The sequence below is a fragment of the Dama dama genome, chromosome 14, assembly GCF_033118175.1.
Source record: "Dama dama isolate Ldn47 chromosome 14, ASM3311817v1, whole genome shotgun sequence".
NCBI classification, from domain to species: domain Eukaryota; kingdom Metazoa; phylum Chordata; class Mammalia; order Artiodactyla; family Cervidae; genus Dama; species Dama dama.
In genome coordinates this window covers 7,170,327-7,192,901 of record NC_083694.1, presented here as the reverse complement: position 1 = coordinate 7,192,901, position 22,575 = coordinate 7,170,327, and the positions used below count along the sequence as shown (strand labels likewise).

Genomic DNA, 22,575 nt, shown 5'->3' with positions numbered 1-22,575 from the left:
ATATAAATATTTTTTCATATCTCTTTCAGTAGAATTAAGTTGTGAGTATTTGAGGGTGTTTGTTTCAGATAGAGATGATTTCCTTGGTTGGGATAACGTGGAGTGAGAATCTTATTATGGACTCATGATGCCTCAGTTTGCAGGATATTAAAATTGTTAGCATCCATTATATATAGTAGAATACAGAGTTCTCTCTCCTGCAGCAACATTTCTTCTAGGAAAAGAATTATGCAATTTCCAACCCAAATGGACTTGGAAGTTCCATCCTCCAAGCAAAGGTGTTGCCTTTCATCCTGAGTATGTGTGCTCTGCCCTTGCTGGGTTCCCAGGACTCCACCACTGCCCCACCACAGGTTTTCTACTGTCACCAAATGAACCAAAGACTGTGCATCTGTGTGATCTTATCCTCATAGTGTCTTCTCTTCTGTACTTGCAGGTGGCCTTTTCAGAGTGTGAAAGTGGTATGTATTCTAGAATCATTCACTTTGGGAGAAAAAACTTTGTAGATAAGAAAGCTGGGGCTTTCTTTCTGGTTTTAGTGTAGAGGGCAAACTAATTCCAAATTCCTGTTGAGAATGAGTATAGGGCCATGGTGATAGAAAGTAATTTATAGGTAGAGCAATGTGGCTGATTACTGTAGTCCCAAGAAGAAGCTGTATTATGGTTAATAGTGTAGGTTTGCATCCATGGGACTGGGTGTGTCTCTATGTGTAATGAATAGTGTGATTCTTTGTGTGTCTGTGATTTTTTGTGCTGTGTTTTCCTCAATTTTTGTCATCTGAAACATCACTGTTGCTGGTGTCAACTTCTCCCCCAAATTTCCCATCATCATGTACCATGAATGTGTATGTATATAAAAATTAAACAAAATATACACATTCACTGTATCCATTGATTTTATACCAAGTGAAATCCTTTAACCTGGAAGATGAATGCCATCACTACCCAGGAAAATGTTCACAGGATTCTTTTTAATTATTATTATTATTTTACTCTGCTGGGTCTTCATTGCTGTGCAGGTGTTTCTACTTGTGGAGAGCCAGGGCAGCTCTCTAGTTGTGGAATGTAGGCTTATCTCCTTGGTGACTTATTTGGTGCAGAGTGTGGCTTCCAGGGATCTTGACCTTCAGTAATCTTGGCATGTGGGCGCAGTCATTGTGGTGCACATTTTAGTTGTTCGATGGCATGTGGAATCTTTCCAGACCAGGGATTGAGCTCGTATCTCCTGCATTGGCAGGTAGATTATTAACTACTGAGCCACCAGGGAAGCCCTATAGGATTCTTAATGAACAAACCTGTGTTTCAGAATCGCCCTTACTGTGTCAATCACACCTTCATGTAATCATAAATCTTCTCCCTTAGTAGGTCTTATAGCATTTTGATTGGTCATGATTCATCACTCTCCCACTTCCCTCATTTAAACTCTTTCCTATTTGAGCCTCAGAATTAGTCCCTCCCCCTCACCCAAGGTCCCCGGGGTGAGGCTCCTTCCTTCTACAGGGAGCCCCTGGCGGAACCCACATGCCACACCCAATTCTATGGAATCTGAGAAAGGAGGAGCCTCCAGGCATAGATGGAGGAAGTTCAGTCCAGCTTTGCCTCTTAAGCTTTGAAATGTGCAGTCAGTCCTGTTAACTCAGTGCCCTCTGTTGTGCAGCAAGTCCCCAGAATTTTTCCATCCTGCAATTAAAATTTTATAATCACTTGGCGGACACTCCTGTGTCAACCTCCTCCCAGTTCTTGGAACCATCCTTCTACTTTCTGCTTCTCTGAATTTTCCTTTCGATACCTCAGGTAATTGGAATTGTGCAGTTTTTCTCCTCCTGTGACTAACTTATGTCACTCTTAACCAATATCTGCCAGCTTCATTCATACTGCTGCAAATGACAAGATAGCCTTCATTTTTAAATGTTGAATCATACTGCAGTGTATGTTTACACCACATTTTCTTTATTGATTTATCTGCCCGTGAACACTGGGCAGTTTTTCTATCTTGGTTCTTGTGTACAATGCAGCAATGGCTATGAGACTGTTGGTGTCTCCTGGACATTCTCGTTTTATCTCCTTTGGACATAAACTCAAAAGAATATTTCCTAGATCTTATGATACTTCTCTTAATAATTTTTTGAGGGACTTCCAAACTTTTCCATAATGGCTATGCCATTTTACATTCCTACAAACAGGCCACAAAAGTTCCAATTCTCTACATCCTTGCCAGCCACCTGTTATTTTTTTATAATACACATCCTGAAATGTGATATCTCCTTTGACCTGGTTTCCATTTCACTGGTACTTAGTAATGCTGAGCACATTTCCTATGTACATTGATCACTTCTCTGTATTCTATGAAGAAACATCCACTGACGCTTTTTACACGTTTTTCAAAATCTGTTAGTTATTTGACTGCTGTTGTTTTGAAGTTTGTGGTAGTTGCCTGCATATTCTGGATATTGACCCCTTATTCAGATACAAAGTTTGCAGATACTTCCTCTCATTCTATAGGTTACCTTTCTTTTGATTATTGAGGAGACCATCCTTTCTTCACCTGGTAATTTTAAAACCTTGGCAAAGCTCATTTGGCCACACATGTGTGAATTTTTTCAAGATTCCCTCCTTACGATTTATTGGTCTCTCTGCCTATTTTGCTGCACGTAGAACACCCTTTTGACTGTTGTGGCATTCTTACCTGTTTTGAATTCAGGAAGCCTGAAGGCCCCATTGTTGTGCTTTGCTCTCAAGATTGTTTTTTCTCTTTGGGCCTCTTTTGAGTTCCATAAGTTCTAATATTGATAGCTTACGGTGAACGGTGTTGAATCTCCGAAGAAGAGGATTTAACTTTGGAACCATGGACCAGTCTTGATCACTCAAGAGCTTTTGTATAGCAGAGTTTTATTAAAGTATAAAAAGGGACAGAGAAAGCCTCAGATGCAGACATCAGAAGGGGGACAGAGAGTGCTAGTCTTCAGCTGGATGTTTTATGTCTGTTAGAAAGATATTAAGCAGATAAGAGAGACACCTCAAGGCTGAGGGAGTTTCACCAGGCCCCTCTCCCACAACTTGCATCTTTGAGATAGGATGGCTCAAGGTGTGTCATCCCCCAGCCATAAAACAATTGATATGAATATTGGTTTGTTGAGCTGTTATCAGCCAAAAGTTAGTCTTAGGTGGAACCATTTTGAAGAAAGGCAAATTCCAAAGCAAATACATAATTTCATTAACATAACTTAAGAAAAACATTTCCATAAAAAAAATGTACTGGTTAGCTCAAGGTTTGAGAGAAGTTAAGTTCAGGTGGAACCTGGTATCATTCTGGCAGCACAGAATTTTAAGAGAAAAAAATCTGACACTTGTAGTGTGTTTCCTCCTGCCTTTTAAGGGAGAGAGAAAAAATGTATGACACTTGTAGCCTATTTCCTTCATTTAGTGATCCCTGGCCTTCCTGCCTGTTACCCTCTCAGTATTTTGGGATCTTATTTCTTTTTTTCCATTTCTATAAAAATGGCATGGGATTTTGTGAGTGGTTTCAATATATATGTACATCACTTTTAGGAGTATAGGAAGGTCAACAGAACTAAATATTCCAGTGTGTGAATATGGCTCAGTTTAATTCAGTTCACTCACTCAGTCATGTCCAACTCTTTGTGAACCCATGGACTGCAGCATGCCAGGCCTTCCTGTTGATTACCAACTCCCAGAGTTTACTCAAACTCATGTCCATTGAGTTGGTGATGCCATCCAACCATCTCATCCTCTGTCATCCCCTTTTCCTCCCACCTTCAATCCTTCCCAGGATCAGGGTCTTTTCAAATGAGTCAGTTCTTTGCATCAGGTGGCTAAAGTATTGGAGCTACAGCTTCAGCATCAGTCCTTCCAATGAATATTCAGGACTGATCTCCTTTAGGATGGACTGATTGGATCTCCTTGCAGTCCAAGCGATGCCCAAGAGTCTTCTCCAGAACCACAGTTCAAAGCATCAATTCTTTGGTGCTTGGTTTTCTTTATAGTCCAACTCTCACATCCATACATGACTACTGGAAAAACGATAGCCTTGACTAGACGGACCTTTGTTGGCAACGTAATGTCTCTGCTTTTTAATATGCTGTCTAGGTTGGTCATAACTTTTTTTTCAAGGAGTAAGCATCTTTTAATTTCATGGCTGCAGTCACCATCTGCAGTGATTTTGTCATTCCAAGTACTTGTCTCTTTTTTTTTTTTCCAAAAGTGTTCTATGGTTTTCAGTTCATAAATCTTTCACTTCCTAAGGAGAATTTTTTGTTGTCTTGCTTGGGTCCTCTAGAGTCAGGGATGGGAAAGATTGGCTCACGAAGAGAGTTAACGTCCCTTCCCTCCCCTCTGAACCTACTCTCTGGTTACTGGTACTATAGGTGTGCTGGGCCATGCCCTTCATCTCTGCCTACAAGTGAGCCCGCTACTGGGAATTTGCTTTGAATCTGAGTGTTCACCTTACTATTGGAATGTCCACAAACTCTGTCCCAATGCCTGGCATGGGTTCAAGAGCCCCAGGTATACCTACATGTGAATGATCTTATCAGGCCATCAAATCATCTGCAATAAAGAAAAACCAGAACAGGCAATTAGTTGCCTTTCCTTTCTTTGCAGCTTTTAGTATTGAAATTTCCAATATAGTAGCCAGTAGTTAGATCTGCCTATCTGTAACATATTTCAAATCATAATCAGCTAGTTATATTCAAAGAAAAAATCAGAGTTCAGTTCAGTCACTCAGTCATGTCTGACTCTTTGTAACCCCATGGACTGTAGCATGCCAGGCCTCCCTGTCCATCACCAACTCCCAGAGTTTACTCAAACTCACGTCCATTGAGTCGGTGATACCATCCAACCATCTCATCCTCTGTCATCCCCTTCTCTTCCTGCCCTCAAGCTTTCCCAGTGTCAGGGTCTTTACAAATGAGTCAGTTCTTCACATCAGATAGCCAAAGTATATCCATAATTAACATATTTCAAATAATAATTAACTTGCTCTATTTTTTTAAAAAAATCACAAAAACAATATAACTGCTTGACCACACTAGCCTAGACATATTTCAAGTATGTCCTTAAGTGTTGGAATTTCATCTTCACAAGCTTGAAGGTAAGAGCTATATTGGGTCTGTGGAGTGTAAGATTAAAAGGTGATTCTCTCTGCATCTCTATCAAGCGAAATTTTGCAATTGTGATCAACACTTGTAGAAGGGCTCTGACTCCACAGAGCACAGGGGAGGTATGTGAACCTGGAGGGATGACCAGGGAGATGCTGTGTGAGTCAGGTGGAGCAGGAGACATGGTTGGGTCAACCTGTATAATAACTCTATTATTGCTCATGGCTGTCTTTCTACAGACTGCTTCCTGGAGAGTATTGGCAGCAGTGCTGCTAAGTCACTTGAGTCGTGTCCGACTCTGTGCAACCCCATAGATGGTAGCCCACCAGGCTCCCCCGTCCCTGGGATTCTCCAGGCAAGAACACTGGAGTGGGTTGCCATTTCCTTCTCCAATGCATGAAAGTGAAAAGTGAAAGTGAAGTCACTCAGATGTGTCTGACTCTTAGCGACCCCATGGACCGCAGCCTACCAGGCTCCTCCGTCTAAGGGATTTTCCAGGCAAGAGTACTGGAGTGGGGTGCCAGTGCCTTCTCCATTAGCAGCAGTGATGTGGAAGATAACTCAGGTAGGGAACAACTCTCAGGTGGGGTTTGGAGGGAGAGGGTTCCTGGACCACTCAGATTACACCTGCTTCTTTGGTGATGAAGGAGGTTGAATCCAAACTGAGGAATAAGAAGGAAATATTTGTAGAATTGTGACTTGTTCCTCTCACATTTTAATGATAGAGCTATGTGTCCATGTGCTTTATTATTTACTTATAGTCATCTCTTTTTGCTTTTCCATTTAAAAATGTCCTTTCTCATAGACTACTCTTCCCTTGTCCTTTCACTGCCAAATATGAAACCTTGGCTTCTGGTTAGTACCTGCAGTGTATTATGTACAAGGGACTTTGGCTTCATGTTTAAATTCTCCCATGATGGCCATCTCCTAGTGGGCACAAAAGTCTCATAGTCATTTGACACTGGAGACCAAATTCTTGAATGTCATGTGGTGGGTGAGACGTGAATTCTCTCCCTCTGCATTTTCAGGATGTGTGGCTTCCCCTCATGTTTGTCCTCACTGTTTATTCCTCATGTAAAGGGTGTGCTCCAGGTTGGATGAGTCAAAGCACATGTGATCTGGCATCCCTGCCTGGGCTGAGTCTGCTGGAGCTCATCTCAGCACCACACCTCCCCAAGGATGCTGTGTTGAAGGTGCTTCCACATGAGAGCAGTCCATGTCCAGCTGCCCCTAGAGACCAGCATGGCTGCAGATTCTAGAGACCATGAAGGGGCTGCTGACTTCTTTACACATTTGCTCATGAAGCCCTGCTGACCTGATCTCCTGGGACTAACCAGACCTAGGTCAGAGACTCAGAGCAGCAGGACCCAGGATCACTGCTCCCCATAGAACCCACTACTGCCTCCAGATCAAAGCTCCAGATGGTTTTGCTCACCATCTTTGCACACTCCTCAACTCATTTATTTATCTTTAATTTTTTTATTTGTTTTGCTTTTGAGTTGTGGTATTTGCATATATACTTTGAGTATGAGCCCCTTGTCTGATATATGGTTTGTAATTTTTCTGTAGGCTATCTTTTCAACCTACTGACTGTTAAAGAGATTACCCTTTCCATATTTTGTTGTCTTAGAAGCTTGGTGCATTTCGTTTGACCATGTATCCTTAAGTTTACTTGGGGGTCTTTATTCTGGTCTTTAGGGCTATGCATCTATTTTTATGTCAGTATTATACCTCTTTGATTCCTTTATCTTTGTAATGTATTTTGAAATCAGGAGATGAGAATTGATCTTTGTTCTCAAGATTATTTTGTCTATTTGGAGTTGTTAATGGTTCCATATATATTTTTGGATTTGTTTTTTCTATTTCTGTGAAAATGACATTGATATTTTGATTGGTATTGCAATGAATCTTTACTTAGCTTTGGGTAGTGTAGAAATGTCAACAGTACTAAGTCTCCAGTCTATGAGCAAGATATATCATGCCAATTCCGCGTGCCTTGTTTCACTCTCTCAGTGGGGTGTGTGGTGTTCAGTGTTTGGTCGTGTCTCTCTGAAGGCGCTGTGTCCCTCCCTCCCTGATCTCAGAGTCAGTGGTGGAGGGATGGGCTCGTGAGGAGATGCAGTGTCTCTCCCTCCCTCCTCACCTCTTCTCTGATGATGTTCAGCACAGGCGCCCTGGGCCCTCTGTCCATACCTATCACCTCAAGAGGAACACCTGCTGGGAATTCCTCTAAGATCTGGGTGTTGACATTGTTGTTTCAGTGTCCCAAAGGCTCATGAGTACCTGGGATGTGTTCATGAGCCCAGGAAATACCTACAAATGAACCATCATATCAGGCCAGCCAAACACTCTTGAAGATGTTGAGCTAGAATTCACAGGACTGCAGGCCCTGTACTTACCTGGACTTTAGACCAAAGAAAGATCCCAGAGTTGACAGAGATATCAAGGGTTTGATAGATGGGATGTCTTACATGTCTGAAGTAAAAAGGTCCTGGAGAGACATCCATTGTGGATAGCAGGTGACAGGCAGAAGGCAGCAGATGTAGCATTCTCCACTCGCGGGGGATAGGGAATCTACCAGTTACAGTGGGAATGAACAGCAGGTTGGCTCCTTGGTTAAACTGGTTACCATGGAAACCAGTAGAGGGCCACATCCCTCTCTTAGCCCCTCAGGCTAAACTTTGATGGGACAGAGGTCTTGTCTTGTTAATCGATCAGCAAACAGCCATCTTGAAATGGCCAGAAAATGCAGAGGAAATAACCAGGAAAAGGAAGACAACAGAGGGGTGGTAGCATCCTATATATAGCCTTGCATGCTCAATCACTCAGTTTTGTCTGACACTTTGAGATCCCACGGACCCATATGCCATCAGGCTCCTCTGTCCATGCTATTCTCCAGGGAAGAATATTAACGTGGTTTGCCATATCCTCCTCCAAAGCCTCTTCCCAACCCAGGGGTCCAACCCATATCTCCTGCACTGGCAGGCAGATTCTTTACCATTGAGCCACCTGGGAAGCGCTATAGCCGACCTTGTACAGAGGTGCCCTGGTATTCCAAAAACTGTTCCCCATAATCTAGCAAAAGTGATAGAACAAGTGGTGTTGATCTTAAGATTCATTCAGTCTTTCTGGGTGACTCAGACAGTAAAGAATTCACCTGCAATGCAGGTGACCTGGGTTTGACCCTTGGGTCAGGAAAATCCCCTGAAGAAGAAAATGACTACCCACTCCAGTATTCTTGCCTGGAGAATTCCATGACAGAGGGGCCTGGCAGGCTACAGTCCATGGGGTCACAAATTGTCCAACACAACTGAGTGATTAAACACACGCATATGTAAACATATATAGTGGTTGCTGAGTATTATAGTGTGGAAGCCACTAGCCAGATGTGACTGTTATAATTGCTTAAAGGCATGTTTTATATGTATCAAAACACTTGGAATTTTAGATTGTTTAGTGAAGGTGAGAGCTCTAATGGTCCTATAGAAGTGAGAGGTTGAATATTGACTCTTTCAGCATCTCTGTCTTTAGGTTTGCAACTGAGATCAGTGTCTTACTGAAGGGCTCTGACTGCACAGAGCACAGATGACTGCCATCTGTTGTACACAGTGGGTGTCTCTTCAGGACCCTGGGGAAAAGGTTAAGCTGATGCTGTGAGAGCCAGCAGGGCCTCAGCTGGAGCAGAAGTGGGTGGGTCGCTCATTCTAACCACCTTGTTGTTCCTGGCTGTGTTTCTATGGAAGGCCTTGTGGAGAGCATTTGGTGCAGTGGTGAGGAAGGGACACAAGTAGGAAACAACACTTAGTTGGGATCCCAACATTCAGTTGGGAGAAGGTTCCTGGGACTTTAGTGTTAAACCCTCTGCTTGGAGACTAAGGAAGGTGAACATGAAATTAGGAAGAATGAAGTGTGTGTAGAGTTCTGACTTACTATTTTCATATTTTAATGATATGATAGAGAAATAGTGTCCTGGACTTGCATTGTGCTCTGTTTATAATCACCTTTTGTTGCTTTACTCTTCAAAAATTATTTTTCCTATAAGAGCTGCTCTTTTCTGCTTTTCCACTAATATGGAAGCCTGCTCTCTGGTCAGCACATCTCAGGTATTGTGCACTGCAGGCTGTTTTCTATTGCATGTTGAACTATGATGACCATATCCTAGTGGGCACAAAACTCTCATTGTCACTTGACACTGGAGACCGCGTCCTTGCAGTGCATGTGAGGTGGTGGGTGAGACGTGAACTCTCTCCTCCTGTGCTTTCAGGACTTGTGACTTCTCCTCGTGTTTGTCCTCACTGTTGATTCCTCATGTAAAGGGCGCTCCCAGGGGTGGATGAGTCATGGCACACAGGCCCTGGGGTCCCTGCCTGGGCTCAGTCTCCTGGGACTCATCACAGCCTCTGCAGCAGCCAAGGCTGATGTGCTGAAGGTGCTTCCGGGTGAGAGGTCCATGTCCAGCTGCTCCTAGAGACCCTCCATATCTGCAGATTCTAGAGTCTGTGAAGGGGCCACTGGGCTTCTTCACACACTTGCATTCACAGCCCTGATAACCTGGTCTCCTGGGATTGAGCAGTCCCAGCACAGCTGGTCCTGGGGTCACTGCTGCTCTCAGAACCCACTGCTCCATCCAGACAGTCCTGCCCTTTCTCCCCAGTCCCAGGCCTGCCCCATCCTCTCTCCTTTCCTTACACCTTCCCAGGTCTCATCCCTCCAATTTTCCAAGTCTCGGTGCAAACCCGGCAGCTACCAAGTGTTTATGGAGGACGCTTGCCACATCACTCTGGCTAAATGAGATTGGAAGTGTTTGCCTCTGTCCTCTCTAAGGGTCTGTGCAACTCGAGGTGTTTTTGTGAGCATTAAGCATCTCCCAGGTAACTCAGGTCACCCCAGTCAACAGGAGAGTCTCTGTTGTGTGGAATTTTTGCCCTTTCCTCTCCCAGGGTTCAACACACTCTCAGATCCATGCCAAGTCCTCCCTGGGAGGGATGGATTGATTAATTATATAATGGACTGATTGGAGATGTTGGTCATACACCCATGGTCCTTCTTCCAATGTGCCCATGTTGGAAAACTCTAGGGTTGGTGGAGGTTCAAGGAGGAAGGAAAGGAACAGTGACTAGAGGAGAGAAATGAGGAAGGAAGTAGAGAAGAAGCAGCGGGAGAAGGAGGTAAGCAAGATCGTGGGCAGAGATGCATGGAGACAGTGACCGCCTGGAGGAGGAACAGGTTGTCACGGCCTCATTCCTGGCCGTTAGACAAGTTGAGGGTGGCAACAGGATGTTGGAGGTCAGAGGCCCACTTTTTCATTGCAGAGGTGAAACACTGAGGCCCTTGGAGGTCCTTGAGGCAAGTACACCAGGGGTCCCAAGGCCAGGCTGTGAGGAGCACCAGAGTCCCACGGTCACATCCTGACTCTAAGTCTCCCCTTTGTTTTCCCACAGCCTCTCCACATGACTGCTACCCGCTAACACCAGAAGACTACCTGGCAGATAATGAAGATTCAGAGAAGGAGAGCAAGAATACTGAGGTCATTTATTTCTTCTTTCATATCTTTCAAAAATTTTCTCTTTCTCTGATCCATGGACTCTTCCTTGTAACCCTTTCCTATCTCCTCTTTCCAACTTTTTTTGATTAACCCTCTGGAGGACTTGGTCTCTTGTAGGCACTTAGGGTCCTGGAAGTTTATATAAAATCTATGAAATCTGTCTGCAGCTCTCTTCCCCCATTTTCTTAGCATTGCCCTGTCTCCTGACCTCACGTCTGCACCCTTGAACCTGGCTTTGTCACCATGAGTGGCCTGAACAGGAGTTGAGGCTGGAGTCACCAGGTCTGGACCCACACAGCTGAAGGGGCTCCATGAAGTTTTCACTGCCCTGAGCTACTCCATATGATTCCTTTCCTGCTCTGGGACCTGCCTGACTGATCTCTTCCTTCCAGATGTCAGACAACTCTCTGATCATCTCTTTGGAGAATGGCAAAAATGTCATCAGTGATGATGAAAAAGACCAGGAGGAACAAGTGTGAATGTGTGGCCTGAGCTGAAAAGGTGAGGCAGACGAGGGTCCATGTCTCCATCATGACCCCAACTCGCTTGTTGGTGCTTCAGAAACATGAGAAAAAACCCTGAGATCTGCTGCTGAGTGTGACCAAAAAGTGGAGACAAGAAGGTGGTCACAATCCATGCAGACGAGTGGAGGATGCCCTGAGCACGTCTCCCCAGGGCACAGGTCCCATCCACAGATGCCCCTGAGGTTGCTGGGCTGGCTCCTCCAACAGCTCTTACATTTGCAGGGAGGCTGGGGCACTGTGGGGCCACCATGTGCAGGAGTCCAGGAGCTGCTGTTCCAGAGTCTTCTCTTTGAAGATCCCCCCTGGGGGCTTCCTCATCTCCCTCTGCAGGACCCAGCTCTGCCCTCCAACCCCCCAAAAGCAGCAGGGGCACCCATACTTCATCACCAGCTGCAGACAGAGGTTGGGGTGGCCCTGCCCTCCCTTGCCCTGGGCTCCTGGGAACAGAGTGAAGGAGACACAGGCGCCCAGAGCTCCTGCAGGGGGTGACCTGGCAGCTCTGCATCCCTGTGGGTGCTCCCTGATCCTGAGGGTCCCAGCCAGCCTGGGGGTGCCCAAGTCTGCGGTCCCTCAGGATCTGGAACCCTGGGTTCCTGGGTCAGCTCAGGTACCTTTTCTCAACCTGAAGGTAGAGGTTCTGTAGATTCTTCTGTGTATGTGTCCAACTCCAACTTAAGAATTACCAGAAAGCAAGTCAGTGCTGTGTGCACTTGGGATGGTGGTGCTAGTGGTAAAAAACCTGCCTGCCAATGCAGGAGACACAAGAGACTTGAGTTCAACTTCTGGGTAGGGAAGACAGACTGGAGAAGGTAATGGCAACCCACTGCAGTGTTGCCTGGAGAATCCCAGCGACCGAGGAGCCTGGTGGGCTGTCATCCATAGGGTTGCACAGACTCGGACATGAGTGAGGTGTCTGAGCAGTGCACTTGGGGTGAGTGGCAGGATTTCACTCACTCACGTTCCTTTTATTTTTATTTTTCCAATTCTGTCCTTAATAACACATCTTGTTTTATTACTGTTTAAAAAGCAATGTCTTCTCTCAAATTTTAATGTGGTAATATGCTAAACAAATAAAATGTACCTTTTTATTATAACAACATAATAACAGTCTAAAATCATAAACCTCAGGAGAGTTTGGCTGGGGGTTAGAAATGATTATTCTGGAAAATAGAGACCCTAGGTGTCTGTCCATTTCCAATGCTCAGGTCTCAGGAGCAGCTGTACTGAGTGTAGGGTGGGTGGGCAGGTTCTCCTACCCTCTGTGTTATCTGACCTCCTGCTCCGCCCAGGGCCTAGAGGGAAGTGGGGGGCGGGGGGGGGACCCAAGCTTTCAGTCCTGGATCCCAGAGTCCCCTGTTCCTCCGCCTGAGTCTCACTGTCCAGGGGACCCATCAGTTGAACATTGCTTGCCAGATGCCCAAGTGTACTTGCTCCTGTGGGACATTTCTAAACACTTCCCACTCACAGAAAACAACCTCAGCAAACAGCAGCAAACAGACCCAGGGCGCTGCAGATCTGAGTCCCAAAGCCAAGTCTAGATCCCGGTAGGTCTTCTGGGTCCTGCATACCCTCCCCATGGTGCCCTCCTCCGTCTGACTCTGCACCTCCCAGGGACTCCATCACCTGTGTTGCTGTTTCAGGCTCTGACTTGAACCCATGAAGACCTGGACCTGGACCCCATCCTGGATCCCAGAGGGGATGGAGCCCCCACAGCTCCAGGAGCCTCCTCTGGACCAGACCAGGGGAGGCCTCACTGCTTCTCTCCTGAGGGTCCTCATTTAGTACAGCTTCAATTGTTATGTTGTATAGATTTAGCATTATTTTTATCTACATGTGCCATATGTATCTATATGTTCCATATTTATATGTAAGTTTTTGCATTAAATGTTTAAAATCTATTTGTTATTTTTAAAATATTTGTTTTTAAAAACACACATGTATAGAATAGCACCCTCAGCAGAAGGAGAACTTAATGAATTGTTGTTAGCCAGGTATTTACATCTGTCCTTATGTCATTGTCTTCAAGAATTCTGTTTTCTCATGTCTGCTCACTCCACTAGTCATAAGAGATCAATGTTATCCTAGCTCTTTCATGACTTGCACGTCAGGATTTTTTGAAACTCAGTCTGTTTTGGGGATAAAAATTTCAAGATCCATCATTGATCTTCTTGTGCAACTTAAATGTGTTTCTCTCTTTTCTTCTAACACAGAAAATTTCTCTCCAAAAAGCCTCTTAAAATTCTAGTCTTTATTCCCTTATACTTCTCCTGCTCTTTTATTCCAGCTGCCCAAAGGACTGTTCTCATCGTCTATATTCTTATGATGTAAGTCTTGTCCCCCAAACTCATTTAGTTTGTAAGGAAAGTTTGTAAGTCAGTCTGTTTCACCTAGCTCTCTTATCACCTCAACCCTGTCCTCTCTGGTAACTGCTCTTTTGTTCTCTGTATCAATGACTGCATTTCTGTTTGTAGTTTGGTTCATTGATTTTGATTTCTGGTTTCTACATGCAAGTGACATCACACTGTATTTGTCACTCTGACTTATTTTCCTTAGCATAATATGCTCTAGGTCCATCCATGTTGTCTCAAATGACAAGATTTCATTTTTCTTTATGCCTGAGTAATAATCCATGCATACCACATCTTGTCTGTTCATCTCTTGATACATGCTTTGAAAAAATACCCATAAGTGGAATTTCTGGATCTTATGGTATTTTTATTTTTAATTTTTTTTGAAAACTCTGTACTTAGTGTATATAACTTAAGATGTTACCCAATAATGCACTCAAATACCTAATGTTGCTATTTTCTGTAACTGAATTATTTACAGTGACCCTTAAATGCCTATAAAAATTGTAGAAGCAATTTTAATTAAAGCATTTTGATTAGAAAGCAAATTTGTTTTGGTGTTATTGGCTCAGTTGGGATGATAAAGGTTAGAAATCCAAATTATGGAGAAAAGAGACACAGAATCTGTGGGAATGCATAAAAGTGTAGATTTTCCTACAGAGACCAAGTTCATCCTGCTCACCACACAATAGAACAATAAATCCAGAGACAAGTTGTTACAGTGAGGAATAACAAATTTCTTCAGAAATCCAGCTGATGGAGAAGGTGATGAACTAGTTTAACTCCAAAGAACCATCTTACTCAATTTATAATTCAGGCTTTTTTTATACTAAAGGGGGAAGAGGTATTGCTGGTTGTTGTAAACTTCTTGGTACCAGAATGTAGCTGTCCATGTAGGTGTGATCAGTGTTCTTATAAATCTCCAAAAAGACAAATGATATTCTCTGTTCTGAAACTTTTAAAAATAGGCCACGTGATGTGAAGAACTGACTCATTTGAAAAGACCCTGCTGCTGGGAAAGACTGAAGGTGGGAGGAGAAGGGGACAACAGAGGGTGAGATGGTTGGATGTTATCACCCACTCAATGGACACGAGTTTGAGTAAACTCCAGGAGTTGCTGATGGACAAGGAGGCCTGGTATGCTGTAGTCCATGGGGTTGCAAAGAGTTGGACACGACTAAACTGAACTGACCAATACACACACACACACACACACACACACACACACACACACACACACGTGTGTGTATATATATATATATATATAATTGAAGTATATTTGACTTACAATGTTTCAAGTGCACAGCAAGGTGGTTCAGCTATACATATATGCATATTTATTTTTGATATTATTTTCTATCATATGTTATTATGAGATACTGACTGTAGTTCTGTAGTTCCCTGGGCTATACAGTTAACCTTTGTTTCTTGTTGCATATCTATTTTATACTTAGAAATCTAGCATTCTATTCATGCCAAGTCAAACAACAGGAATCAAAATGTCATGAAGTTTTTGGGCAAAAATTCATGTTTTCTAAAATACATATATTATACATACATACACACACACACACACACACACAGGTTTTTCTACTACACTTGGTGAAGCCTTGAGAGAGAACATTGAAAAAGAACACATGGAAATACTGGGAAACATAAATTAAATGATATAGGATCACTGAATATGAAATAGAAAAAAGTGAAACAAGCTAGATAAAAATAAAAGATCAATCCCTATCAAGGTACTAACGGTATTTTTCACAGAACTAGACCAAAGAATTTCACAATTTGTATGGAAATACAAAAAACCTCAAATAGCCAAAGTAATCTTGAGAAAGAAGAATGGAAATGGAGGAATCAAGCTGCCTGACTTCAGACTCTACTACAAAGCCACAGTCATCAAGACAGTATGGTACTGGCACAAAGACAGAAATATAGATCAATGGAACAGAATAGAAAGCCCAGAGATAAATCCACGAACCTATGGACACCTTATCTTTGACAAAGGAGGCAAGGATATACAATGGAAAAAAGACAACCTCTTTAAAAAGTGGTGCTGGGAAAACTAGTCAACCACTTGTAAAAGAATGAAACTAGAACACTTTCTAACACCATACACAAAAATAAACTCAAAATGGATTAAAGATCTAAATGTAAGACCAGAAACTATAAAACTCCTAGAGGAGAACATAGGCAAAACACTCTCCGACATAAATCACAGCAAGGTCCTCTATGACCCACCTCCCAGAATATTGGAAATAAAAGCAAAACTAAACAAATGGGACCTAATGAAACTTAAAAGCTTTTGCACTACAAAGGAAACTATAAGTAAGGTGAAAAGACAGCCCTCAGATTGGGAGAAAATAATAGCAAATGAAGAAACAGACAAAGGATTAATCTCAAAAATATACAAGCAACTCCTGCAGCTCAATTCCAGAAAAATAAATGACCCAATCAAAAAATGGGCCAAAGAACTAAACAGACATTTCTCCAAAGAAGACATACAGATGGCTAACAAGCACATGAAAAGATGCTCAACATCACTCATTATTAGAGAAATGCAAATCAAAACCACAATGAGGTACCATTACATGCCAGTCAGGATGGCTGCTATCCAAAAGTCTACAAGCAATAAATGCTGGAGAGGGTGTGGAGAAAAGGGAACCCTCTTACACTGTTGGTGGGAATGCAAACTAGTACAGCCGCTATGGAAGACAGTGTGGAGATTTCTTAAAAAACTGGAAATAGAATTGCCATATGACCCAGCAATCCCACTTCTGGGCATACACACTGAGGAAACCAGATCTGAGAGAGACACGTGCACCCCAATGTTCATCGCAGCACTGTTTATAATAGCCAGGACATGGAAGCAACCTAGATGCCCATCAACAGACGAATGGATAAGGAAGCTGTGGTACATATACACCGTGGAATATTACTCAGCCGTTAAAAAGAATTCATTTTAACCAGTCCTAATGAGATGGATGAAACTGGAGCCCTTTACACAGAGTGAAGTAAGCCAGAAAGATAAAGAACATTACAGCATACTGACACATATATATGGAATTTAGAAAGATGGTAACGATAACCCTATATGCAAAACAGAAAAAGAGACACAGAAATACAGAACAGACTTATGAACTCTGTGGGAGAATGTGAGGGTGGGATATTACAAAAGAACAGCATGTATACTATCTATGGTGAAACAGATCACCAGCCCAGGTGGGATGCATGAGACAAGTGCTCGGGCCTGGTGCACTGGGAAGACCCAGAGGAATCGGGTGGAGAGGGAGATGGGAGGGGGGATCAGGATGGGGAATACGTGTAAATCCATGGCTGATTCATATCAATGTATGACAAAACCCACTGCAATGTTATGAAGTAATTAGCCTCCAACTAATAAAAAAAAAAAATTATAAAAAAAAAAAAAGGATCATCATATAGTCCAGTTGTTTTTTTTTTTTTTTCAAAGTTTTGTGCTTTTTATAAACAAATTAGAAAAAAGGGGGGCCAGATCACAGCCCTGTGTTGGGTTCACCAACAGTTCAGTTTGAAGACTCTTTCCACAGAGATCTGGCCTCCCCTATTCCAGTGACAACCAACAATCACTATCAATTGTAGCTCACCTGGGAGTCTTTTTTTTTTTTTTTTACATTTCAGTGGGTTTTGTCATACATTGATATGAATCATCCATGGATTTACACGTATTCCCCATCCCGATCCCTGCTCCCACCTCCCTCTCCACCTGATTCCTCTGGGTCTTCCCAGTGCACCAGGCCCGAGCACTTGTCTCATGCATCCCACCTGGGCTGGTGATCTGTTTCACCATAGATAGTATACATGCTGTTCTTTTGAAATATCCCACCCTCACATTCTCCCACAGAGTTCAAAAGTCTGTTCTGTATTTCTGTGTCTCTTTTTCTGTTTTGCATATAGGGTTATCGTTACTATCTTTCTAAATTCCATATATATGTGTTAGTATGCTGTAATGTTCTTTATCTTTCTGGCTTACTTCACTCTGTACAAGGGGCTCCAGTTTCACCCATCTCATTAGGACTGGTTCAAATGAATTCTTTTTAATGGCTGAGTAATATTCCACGGTGTATATGTACCACAGCTTCCTTATCCATTCGTCTGTTGATGGGCATCTAGGTTGCTTCCATGTCCTGGCTATTATAAACAGTGCTGCGATGAACATTGGGGTGCACGTGTCTCTCTCAGATCTGGTTTCCTCAGTGTGTATGCCCAGAAGTGGGATTGCTGGGTCATATGGCAATTCTATTTCCAGTTTTTTAAGAAATCTCCACACTGTCTTCCATAGCGGCTGTACTAGTTTGCATTCCCACCAACAGTGTAAGAGGGTTCCCTTTTCTCCACACCCTCTCCAGCATTTATTGCTTGTAGACTTTTGGATAGCAGCCATCCTGACTGGCATGTAATAGTACCTCATTGTGGTTTTGATTTGCATTTCTCTAATAATGAGTGATGTTGAGCATCTTTTCATGTGCTTGTTAGCCATCTGTATGTCTTCTTTGGAGAAATGTCTGCTTAGTTCTTTGGCCCATTTTTTGATTGGGTCATTTATTTTTCTGGAATTGAGCTGCAGGAGTTGCTTGTATATTTTTGAGATTAATCCTTTGTCTGTTTCTTCATTTGCTATTATTTTCTCCCAATCTGAGGGCTGTCTTTTCACCTTACTTATAGTTTCCTTTGTAGTGCAAAAGCTTTTACAGCAAGATCCTCTATGACCCACCTCCCAGAATATTGGAAATAAAAGCAAAACTAAACAAATGGGACCTAATGAAACTTAAAAGCTTTTGCACTACAAAGGAAAGTCCAGTTGTTTTTAAACATGACTGCTCATTAGAAACCTATTGCCATTTTCTCAGCTGTTTTGGGTTTTTTCTGTAGGTCTTTTCCTTGTCCTGTGTTTCCCTCCTAGAGAAGTTCCTTTAGCATTTGTTGTAAAACTGGTTTTATGGTGTGAAATTCTCTTAAGTTTTGCTAGTCTGGAAAGCTTTTGATTTCTCCACCAAATCTGAATGCGAGTCTTGCTGGGTAGAGTATTCTTGGTTGTAGGCTCTTCCCTCTCATCACTTTAAAGATATCATGTCATTCCCTCTGGCTTGTAGAGTTTCTATTGAGAAATCAGCTGATAGCCTGATGGCAGACACCTTGCATATTATTTGTCTTTTTTCCCTTGTTGTTCTTAATATTTTATCTTTGTCTTTTACTTTTGTCAGTTTGGTTACTATGTGTCTCAGTGCGTTCCTCCTTGGGTTTATCCTGCCTGGGGCTCTGTGCTTCCTGGACTTGGCTGGCTATTTCTTTTCCCATGTCAGGGAAGTTTTCAGCTATTATGTTCTGCAAATTTTGATCTTCATATGAATTGAAGTATTATGCCTTCAAGGGTCAGAGCCTTGAGAATGTATATTTCAGGCTATGGGCAACATTCTTTCACAAAATGTACAGAGCCAGCATATCTAAGCACAGGCAACAGACCACAAGTGCTAAATGAATAGATTCAGTATGGAGTCAGGGTTGTTCTTCTCTGTTACAATATCTCTGTAAAGGCAGGAAAGAAACATTAATATGTCCAAAGAAGGAAAAATAATAATGATGGAGAATTTAGTGGAAACAGTATTTCCCCAATAAAATATCTGAGATTTAATCCCAAGTAGCCAGGTGGCTCTAGTGGTATGGAACCTGTGTGCCAATGAATGAGACATGAGAGATGTGGGTTCAGTCCCTGGGTTCAGAATATCCTCTGAAGAAGGAAATGTCAACCCACTCCAGTATTCTTGTCTGGAGAATCCCACGGACAAAGGAACTTGGCAGGTCACAGTCCATCGGGTTGCAAAGACTTGGGCAGAACTGAAGCAACTTAGCAGACAGCACATAATAAAGCTATAAATACGTATCCAGTTTCTGACTTGGTTTTTTCTTCTTGGAAGAATAAATATTAATACTTAACTTGCATAGTTGATGTCAATAAAACTTTAGTTGCTCAGATGTAACAAAGTGATTTGTAAACTTTTTTGCAACTAATTATATCACTACGTTGTTACCCTAGTTGATATGGACATTATACTTTCAAGGAAGAAATACAAAATACACACAAAATTGTGAATAATTTTTGGCTTGTATTTTGTAAAGTCTTCAAATTAGTCTCTTAATAATTGACTAAAATTATAGCTAAATTAGAATTTATGATGATTTTGATCCTGACCAATATGAGTATCTCATGACTGTAAGGTCACAATGGGTTGTATTTTGGGCAGAATATATGTATGGGAGTATAAAGAAGCAATATATGGAATAAGTTATAATAATGTGAAAACATTCTTGAAGGGTTTTGTTTGCTTGTCTTGTCTGAGATCTAATGCCTTTTGTGTTAAAGTTGTACTTTGGAAAGGTTCCAAGTCATATCTCATATCTCTGTGGATTTATGAATACATCTCTGTCATTGTTGTTTTGCATCAAACATGATGTTTGCCACTTCTTTGGCATCTTGTGAGCACTTTTCCATTTCTCCGTGGGCATCAGGTGTGAGCAGCCTGCTTGGCCTAGCAATTGCTCTCATCACCTACAGAAATGTTTCATTTTTTTCTGTCTCATGGTTGGTTATGCTCACTCCACCCTGTGATATCTGCAATCTCATACATCTTCAGTATTGACCCTCTTGTCCTCAAGACTCAGCCTTATCTTTTGTCCTGAAGGAATATGCTGGGGGAACACAGGCAGCCTTTGGCTCACAAACTTTTCCCTTGTTTTTGCCTGACTCCTAACAAATACTGTAACAATGATCACAAGTCATAGTTGCCATTTTTATCATGAAATCTACCAAGTAATAGCAATACTAAATTGTTATATATTAAATATATAAAAGAAAATTCTTAAGGTTAAAAATTAAAATACATTTGTTTTCTCAATGACTATCATTTATCAAATCTTGAATACTTCTAAAGATTTTTGTAAGTAATATTCCTCATAGCTTATCACATTTTCAGTATTTTATCATATGAGTTTACTGATGCTTAGGTGATCCTGTTCCACAGATTAATTTTCAAAATGTAATTTTCTTTGATTTGACTTAAAAATTATTCCTGAGGTCTTTTCAAAGGATTATATAAAATATATACATTTGTTACCACTGTTTCTCTACAATAACTGAATGCATTTTTATAATTAACAGCCATGTCTAAACAGAAAACTGAAATTTTTATATGAATTTCTCTGTAAATTGATACTATTCTTCAGCTAGCAATATGGCTATTTTTAAACAGAAATATGTCCACACCTGTTAAAGGATTTTGAGAGGCAAATTTTAACTGCTCACCCTTATGTATACTATTAGCTCATTGATAGAATGATCTGAATTTGTTTCATGAAGAAAAAGATATTTTGCTGCTTTGTTTTCCAAAGGTATACTACAAATTTACCCACCCAACAGTAATGAATATTAATTCCAGTTGTTCAAAACAGTCATCACTTTTTGGCATTTTTTGTCTTTTTCATTTTAGCTGTCCTGTTGAGTATATCATGGATCCTAATTTTTCTTTAATACATATTTTTCCTGATGACTAATGATATTATATGCATGTAAGTTTTGGGGTCATCCCTTTCTTTTGCCAACTTTTGTTAGGTTATTTGCCTTATTAGTACATTGAACTTCTTTGTATTTGGAATGAGTCTTTCCTTAGAATAATACATATTTTAAATAACTTTATTCATGCTTTGACCTGTGCATTTACTCATAAAATGCATTTGGTAGGCACAAGTTTCTATTCATCAAATAGTCCAGTTTCTTCTATTTTCAAATCTTTATTCAGAAATAATTCCTATTCCAAGATTTTTTAAATATTTCCCTATGCTCTATCTTTAAGAGACAATTTCATTTTATTTGCATTTGCATATATAATCTATCTAGAATATATTTATGTGTTTAGTGTGAGGCTGCTGCTGTTGTTTAGTCACCAGGTGCAATTCTTTGTGACCCCATGGACTACAGCCCGCCAGCCTCCTCTGTCCAAGGAATTTTCCAGGCAAAAATACTGGAATGGGTTGTCATTCCTCCTTCAAGGGACCTTCCCTGCCCAGGAAGAGAACCTGCATCCCCTTGTCTCCTGCTTGGCAGATGGATCTTTACCACTGAGCCACTCGGGAAGCCCTGAGTGAGAGGTAGCTGGCCACATTAGTAGTAGTATTATTTTTTCTGTGTACCCATTTAAATAAACCCTTTCAATTTCTTTGCAATATTACAGTTTCCTCTCAGTTCACTGCAGTGGAACATTTGTTACATATAAGGTAACTTTGTAAAATATTAATATATATTTGTCTGGCTTCTGTTTTGCTGGCCATTTTTTTTTTCTCCTATTTTCATGCTAATGTTTCACTATCTTATTTACCAATGGTTTATAAACGCCTTGATATTGATATGTGGTGGTAAAATATGATGATACCAGCAATTGAGATACAAAATGCTTTTGCTTTACAGAATTATTTTTTATGTTATTAAGCGGAAGAATTACTTTAGTATTAGTGTCAGTTGCCGGAGAAAGCAATGGCACCCCACTCCAGTACTCTTGCCTGGAGAATCCCATGGACGGAGGAGCCTGGTAGGCTGCAGTCCATGGGGCTGCTGGGAGTCGGACATGACTGAGTGACTTCCCTTTCACTTTTCACTTTCATGCGCAGGAGAAGGAAGTGGCAACCCACTCCAGTGTTCTTGCCTGGAGAATCCCAGGGACGGGGGAGCCTGGTGGGCTGCCGTCTATGGGGTCGCACAGAGTCGGACACGACTGAAGCGACTTAGCAGCAGCAGCGGCAGTGTTAGTTGCTCAGTCTTGTCTGGCTTTGTAACCCCATGAACTGTATGTAGCTCAGCAGGCTCCTCTGGCCAAGGAATTCTCCAAGTGAGAATACTGGAGTGGGTAGCCTTTCCTTTCTCCAGAGGATTTTTCCTACCCAGGGATAGTACTTGGGTCTCCTACATTGCAGGCAGATTCTTTACTGTCTCAGCCACCAGTGATTTATCTTCT

The 22,575-nt window shown here is 41.9% G+C and overlaps 1 long non-coding RNA gene across 1 annotated transcript; it reads left to right on the top strand.

The window, feature by feature from the left end:
- Positions 1-434: 434 nt before the first annotated feature.
- On the top strand, positions 435-14,041 carry LOC133068993 (uncharacterized). The gene is made up of 4 exons (XR_009695748.1): positions 435-461; positions 10,559-10,644; positions 11,055-11,163; positions 12,827-14,041. It is a non-coding gene; the product is annotated as an uncharacterized LOC133068993 (long non-coding RNA).
- Positions 14,042-22,575: the final 8,534 nt, after the last annotated feature.